The 6,815-nt window shown below is 41.3% G+C and overlaps 1 long non-coding RNA gene across 1 annotated transcript; it reads right to left on the reverse strand.

Moving 5' to 3' along the window:
* Nucleotides 1–487: 487 nt before the first annotated feature.
* Nucleotides 488–5,486, reverse strand: LOC147367436 (uncharacterized). The gene is made up of 2 exons (XR_015170093.1): nt 5,380–5,486; nt 488–1,435 (listed from the first exon to the last, which is right to left on the reverse strand). It is a non-coding gene; the product is annotated as an uncharacterized LOC147367436 (long non-coding RNA).
* Nucleotides 5,487–6,815: the final 1,329 nt, after the last annotated feature.

Raw genomic sequence — 6,815 nt, forward strand, 5'->3', positions numbered from 1 at the left:
CCTTTCACTGACTTACCTTTGAGCTCTTCTACTCTCAAAGGTAAATCAGTGAGACTGACCTAGCTGCAATTTCTCCCATTTTGTCTTTCTCACTATAATTCAGACTGGATGCCCAGTGGCATTTTCCTGACCATGATTTTTTCGCTCCTCTTGACAACAAATTTGGGATTCCCAGATAGTGCTAGTGGTAAAGAACCCATTTGCCAATGCAGGAGACATAAGAGATGTGGGTTTGACCCCTGGGTCAGAAAGATCCCATGGATGACAGCATGGAAACCCACTCCAGTATTCTTCCCTGGAGAATCCCATAGACAGAGGAGCCTGGCAGGCTACAGTCCATGGAGTCACAAAGAGTCAGACACCACTGAAGCAACTTAGCATGCATGCATACACAACAAATTTCTATGTCTACACTTTATACTATTCAGACAACCCTGGGACCCTCCTCCCTTATCACTCTTCACTAATAAAGATCCAGCTCTGCATATCAAAATAACACAGTTTAATTAAATTTACTCTTTCTTCCTTCACCATATTTTCAATGAGAGTAAAAAATCTACTTATGATAGGATAGATCAGATCAGATCAGTCGCTCAGTCGTGTCCGACTCTTTGCAACCCCATGAATCGCAGCACACCAGGCCTCCCTGTCCATCACCAACTCCCGGAGTTCACTGAGACTCACGTCCATAGAGTCAGTGATGCCATCCAGCCATCTCATCCTCTGTTGTCCCCTTCTCCTCTGCCCCCAATCCCTCCCAGCATCAGACTCTTTTCCAATGAGTCAACTCTTCACATGAGGTGGCCAAAGTACTGGAGTTTCAGCTTTAGCATCATTCCTTCCAAAGAAATCCCAGGACTGGTCTCCTTTAGGATGGACTGGTTGGATCTCCTTGCAGTCCAAGGGACTCTCAAGAGTCTTCTCCAACACCACAGTTCAAAAGCATCAATTCTTTGGCGCTCAGCCTTCTTCACAGTCCAACTCTCACATCCATACATGACCACTGGAAAAACCATAGCCTTGACTAGACGGACCTTTGTTGGCAAAGTAATGTCTCTGCTTTTGAATATGCTATCTAGGTTGGTCATAACTTTCCTTCCAAGGAGTAAGCGTCTTTTAATTTCATGGCTGCAGTCACCATCTGTAGTGATTTTGGAGCCCAGAAAAATAAAGTCTGACACTGTTTCCACTGTTTCCCCATCTATTTCCCATGAAGTGATGGGACCAGATACCATGATCTTAGTTTTCTGAATGTTGAGCTTTAAGCCAACTTTTTCACTCTCCACTTTCACTTTTATCAAGAGGCTTTTTAGTTTCTCTTCACTTTCTGCCATAAGGGTGGTGTCATCTGCATATCTGAGGTTATCGATATTTCTCCCGGCCATCTTGATTCCAGCTTGTGTTTCTTCCAGTCCAGCGTTTCTCATGATGTACTCTGCATAGAAGTTAAATAAACAGGGTGACAGTATACAGGCTTGACAAACTCCTTTTCCTATTTGGAACCAGTCTGTTGTTATCATAGGATAACATTGGCCTAAATTATATGGCCTGTAATAGAAGTTTTTAACCACTTTCCAAATAGGGGAGATCTCACAGATAGAGGGTATAGCATATGTGATTGAGGAGGAAAAAAGGGACAAATAATTCTTTTAGAAAATAGAGATTTAGCCTTTCTCTCTATGGCAGTTCATGGACTTGATGGACATTCGTTTGGGTGGAATCCAAGAGTTGGTGATGGGCAGGGAGGCCTGGCATGCTGCAGTTCATGGAGTCACAAAGAGTCGGACACGACTGAGCGACTGAACTGAACTGAACTGAACTCTATGGCAGTCTATTACACTTCTAGGCCCTATTGATTCTTATGTCTCAGAATCCTTGCCCTTGTATAGTTCCCTCCCACGCTGACTTTGGACTTGGACATGGGACTAGCTTTAGCTGATGGGAAGTAGAGTAGATAAGTAGTAGATAAGAAGTAGAATGTGAGCAGAGCCTTAATAAGTGTTTACACATTGTGGCTTATCCTTTCAGGGTGCTCCTCTTCAGAACTCAGCTGCCACGCTGTGAGAAGCCCAACTTAGCTATGTGGAGAGATCACATGAAGGAGCACGGGGGTCCTGATGAACAGCCCCAGCTAAGCTCCCAGCCAGCAGACAGCATGTGAGTGATCTAGCTTGGATGAACCCTCCAGCCCTAGTTGAGCAATCTCAGTAGTCACCACACAGAACAAACATGAGCTATCTCTGATAAACCTTGCTTTAAATGCAGAGTTTTGAGCAAATAAGTGACTGTTTCTTTTTTCTTTTTTTTTTTTTTTTACTGTTTCTATTTTAAGCCACCAGTTTGGTGGGGAGTGGAGGACATTTTGTCATATCAGATCAGATCAGATCAGTCGCTCAGTCGTGTCTGACTCTTTGTGACCCCATGAATCGCAGCACGCCAGGCCTCCCTGTCCATCACCAACTCCCGGCGTTCACTCAGACTCACATCCATCGAGTCAGTGATGCCATCCAGCCATCTCATCCTCTGTCGTCCCCTTCTCCTCTTGCCCCCAATCCCTCCCAGCATCAGAGTCTTTTCCAATGAGTCAACTCTTCACATGAGGTGGCCAAAGTACTGGATTTTCAGCTTTAGCATTCCTTCCAATTCCTTCCAAAGAAATCCCAGGGCTGATATCCTTCAGAATGGACTGGTTGGATCTCCTTGCAGTCCAAGGGACTCTCAAGAGTCATATAGCATTAGAAAACTAGAACATCTACTTTATAAAAATAAAAACAAAAGAGGCACTGTTCCTAATGTATACTGGAATTCTTAAGACTAAAATGCCTGAACCTTGGGTCAAGGGTCGACTTCCCTAATAATAGAGATGCCGGTGCATTCATCTATAAGTTCTGTGAGGAAAGGGATTATGTCTGTCATGGTCAACATTGTTTCAAGGACCTAGAAAAGACCCTAGCACATAGTAGGCACTCAATCAATATTTTAATAAATCAATATTATGCTGATGTACTAGCTATATTAGTTCTTCTGCTCAAATATGACAGGATTACTTATTTTATTATTAGCAAACATTATTATGTAATATTTACATACAGACACTGTTCTAAGCAATTTACAGGTATTAACTAATTTAGTCCTCACAATAACCCTATGAGCTAGGTACTATTACTATCCCTTTTTACAGATTAGGAAACTGAGGAACAAGAAGAATAACTTGCTTGTTGCAGGGCCAGGATTCAAACCCAGGGAGTCAGTTTCCAGAATCCATATTCTTTGCCACTTCACTCTCTCTCCAAGTTTCCTGTTCTAGGTCTGGCAGTGCCATTGCTATTGAAGCAAGAATAAGGTAAGGTTACACACGAGAAGATGAAGAATATCTTCACCATGATGAAGACACCATTGTGATTATACAGGTGGAAAGTTGCACACAGGGACCACATTTCTGCCCTAAAACACCTTTACAACATCAATGACAAGAAGATGACATTCAGGAATGAGAGATGGTGACATACACCAGGAAGAAAGACACTTATACAAGGCCCTACCCTAAGCCTCTAACTCTACCAGCTAAAAGACTGAACCCCAACCTGGGAGCTCAATTCAATTCCAGCCACCCTATAGGACTATAGGAAACCCTGATTCAGGAGCTGCTAGCTCACCACTGAGTCCCTTTTAATTCCAGTGCGTCTGTGACTTGTTACTGGGTCTTCCCCATGCTCAGCTCAGAGACCAATGACAAAGGCCCGCTGCAGTACCATCGCCAGCCCTGCCTCTTCTCTGAAGAACAGCCTAGATGTGGGAATCTGGATCTAAGCCAGGAACGATGTGATGGTCACCAGCAATCTGACCTCCCAGTTTGATGAGTACAGTACTTTCTTAACCCAAAACTATCACTATCACCACCAGTAAGTGTGTATACCCACACATAAATGCTCCAGCCAAACTGAAATGGCAATTTACCCCAACAGTAGAAGAAATATTTCATGACTACAGTGCTTGATAGCTACAAAAGGAGTGCAGAGTTGGGGAGCAAGATTTTAAGTCTTGGTAATTAGTGGGGCCTTTTAGAGGGAATCTTTGAGCTTCATCTTCTGTACTTGACATTCACTCAACAAATACTTTTTGACATCTGCTATACGCCAGTAACTGTACTAGGTAGATGATCACTAAGAATGTTCCACCTCAGAAACAGCGCTTTAACTCACTGAATCACTTTTTGGTGTGCTGCCATCAGGCTGTAAGAGACACCCTTGTGAACTAGACACCCTCTCAGGGATGCTGTCAAGGACACTGCTCCTTATCCAACACAATGTTCTCTTCTTGAGCATCCCTGGGAGACAGCCCAATCTGATCTCAATTCTGGGAAGTTTTACTTCTCCAGAATAACGGGTTTGTTTTTTTATCTATGGACACCATGAATTGTGGGACCAAGGAGGCTGTTAGCTTAGAGACAAATTCATGGCCCAGGTGTAGCAAATGTGAAGGTCATTCCTATCTGTACTTTTAGCTTTGTCCCTGGCTCTATTTTGTCTTATTTTTATTTCTTCACTCTTCCTGAAAACTATGTTTTTATTTATTCATTCTCTGCACTTTTTTTTTTTGCACTTTTAATTTATGGCATCATGTATTGTGTGTATGTGTGTGTATGTGCGCAATTTTTTGTTCTGGAGGCTTTTCTAGTATCCTTGGAATTGGCTATGAACCCTTTCTAAAAGAAGACATTGGCATCGGTATTTATAATACATTATACACAGTTATGTAAATGCTCTGATAGAATTGTGTCTACAGCGTGATGCTGACAAACAGGAGAGCTTATAAATCATCAAGAGCATTAAAGAAGACTTTGCAGAGGGGTCATTTCTGGAGTTTCTTTTTTGTATTGCTCTTTGGTTTGTTGAGGATATTGTAGAATTTATTCACAATGCAACAATTGTTAAACAAAATTAAGTTTTTACCTAGTACAAGATAACACTAAAAATCTTGCACAGTAAATTTCTACATCATATCATATCATCGATTTATGGGGCACCATAGAAATTGTTCACAAGAGATCAAGGCTACTTTCACAAGAGTTTCCTCTAATCAATTTTTTTTCTAACAAAAAGATCATGGGAAAAATAATTCATGCTTATAATGCTTATATCAAAATTTACTTGCAGACAAAGAAATTAAGATGGAATATCAAACTCAAGTTAGAAGATATTTTATAGCAAAGTAAGGTGAAGAATTAAAATAGTTATCTAGAAGACATATATATACAAAATGTTATCAACTGGATTATTCAAATAAATGAGGACAGACAGGATTTAAGAATTTAAATTATCAAAGTCAATAGTCTCCATCTGGAAGGGATATTAAAAATCATTTATTTCAGGTGCATACCTGTGCAGCACTGTTCTTCCTTAATTCTTTATTCTATCTTGTAGGCAGACACCCAGCATTGGACTTTCCCTGGATTGTGGTTACCTGAATGAGAAAAGGGTGAGAAAGAATAGTTGCAGGCATATTGTTTTAAGTGTGCTGGATCAGCAGATTATTTTTAAATACACTCAATTTGAGCTCTTTTTTTCCCTCTTTTCTTAAAAAAAAAAAAGATTTTTAGCAATATAAAAACTCATATTGACCAACTGCATATAAGGGCCCTTAGGAAATAGGTCAGGATCTCATAGATGAAGCATTTCATAATTTTAAAAAAGACAGCAATAAACATGTTGTGCACACATGCTCAGTCTTGTTCGACTCTTTGCAACCCCACAGACTGTAGCCTACCAGCCTCCTCTGTTCATGAGATTTCCCAGGCAAGAATACAGCAGTGGGTTGCCATTTCCTCCTCCAGGGAATCTTCCTGACCCAGGAATCAAACCTGGGTCTCCTGCAGCTCCTGTATTAGCAGGCAGATTCTTTACCACTTAGCAATTTGGGGAGCCCCAATAAACATGTTTACTGCATATCTATTCATTCTTCAATAGCATGAAAAATTGCAACCACCTTTTTTATCCAGGTTGAAAAAAAAAAGAACAAAAAAGTAACCCAGCTCTACTCCATGACCTCTTTCAACGATCTATAAGGCCTGGTTTAAAGGGGATACTATTCTGACTTGCATTGGGGAAAATTATTCACTTTTAATTTAGAATGACTAATGGTAAATAATCTGCCTGCAATGCAGGAAACTCGGGTTTGATCCCCAGGTTGGGACTATACCCTGGAGAAGGAAATGGCCACTCACTCCAGCATTCTTGCCTGGGAAATCCCATGAACAGAGAAGCCTGGTGGGCTATAGTCCATGGGATCACAAAGAGTCAGACATGACTGAGCAACTAACACAAAGAGAAGACATTTCTATTTTTCCCTCCTCTTCCTATTAGAATTTTGAAAAAAGAAGAAAAAAAACATAAAGGCAAAATTATCTGAAAAATGCTTACTGCTGAGAGGAAAGCCTGCTCTGAACTTAGCAATTAGTCACTCTGACATTTCCTGTAGGAGGGCAGCCCAGACAGGCGGAAAAACCACTATAGTTCTAGGCTAGATATTCCATGAGGGCAGGAACCATCTTTGCTTTTTCACATCTACCTGGTGCCTGGCTTAAAGTCTGGCACAATGTATATTCATGCATTCATTCACTCAATAAATATGTATCAAGTACCTAATCTGTACCAGGCAGTGTTCTATATGCCTGAAAAAAAGTAAGATGATGGTCGATTGCTGCTGGGCTGCGCTTAGTCACTCAGTCACATCATGACTCTTCGCGACCCCATGGCCAATAGACTGCCAGCCCCCTCCATCCATGGAATTCTCCGGCAAGAATACTGGAGTGGGTA

This window comes from Bos grunniens, chromosome 8 (genome assembly GCF_055505025.1).
Source record: "Bos grunniens cultivar Pamir isolate PY7600 chromosome 8, Bosgru_T2T1.0, whole genome shotgun sequence".
In the NCBI taxonomy this organism is placed as follows: Eukaryota; Metazoa; Chordata; class Mammalia; order Artiodactyla; family Bovidae; genus Bos; species Bos grunniens.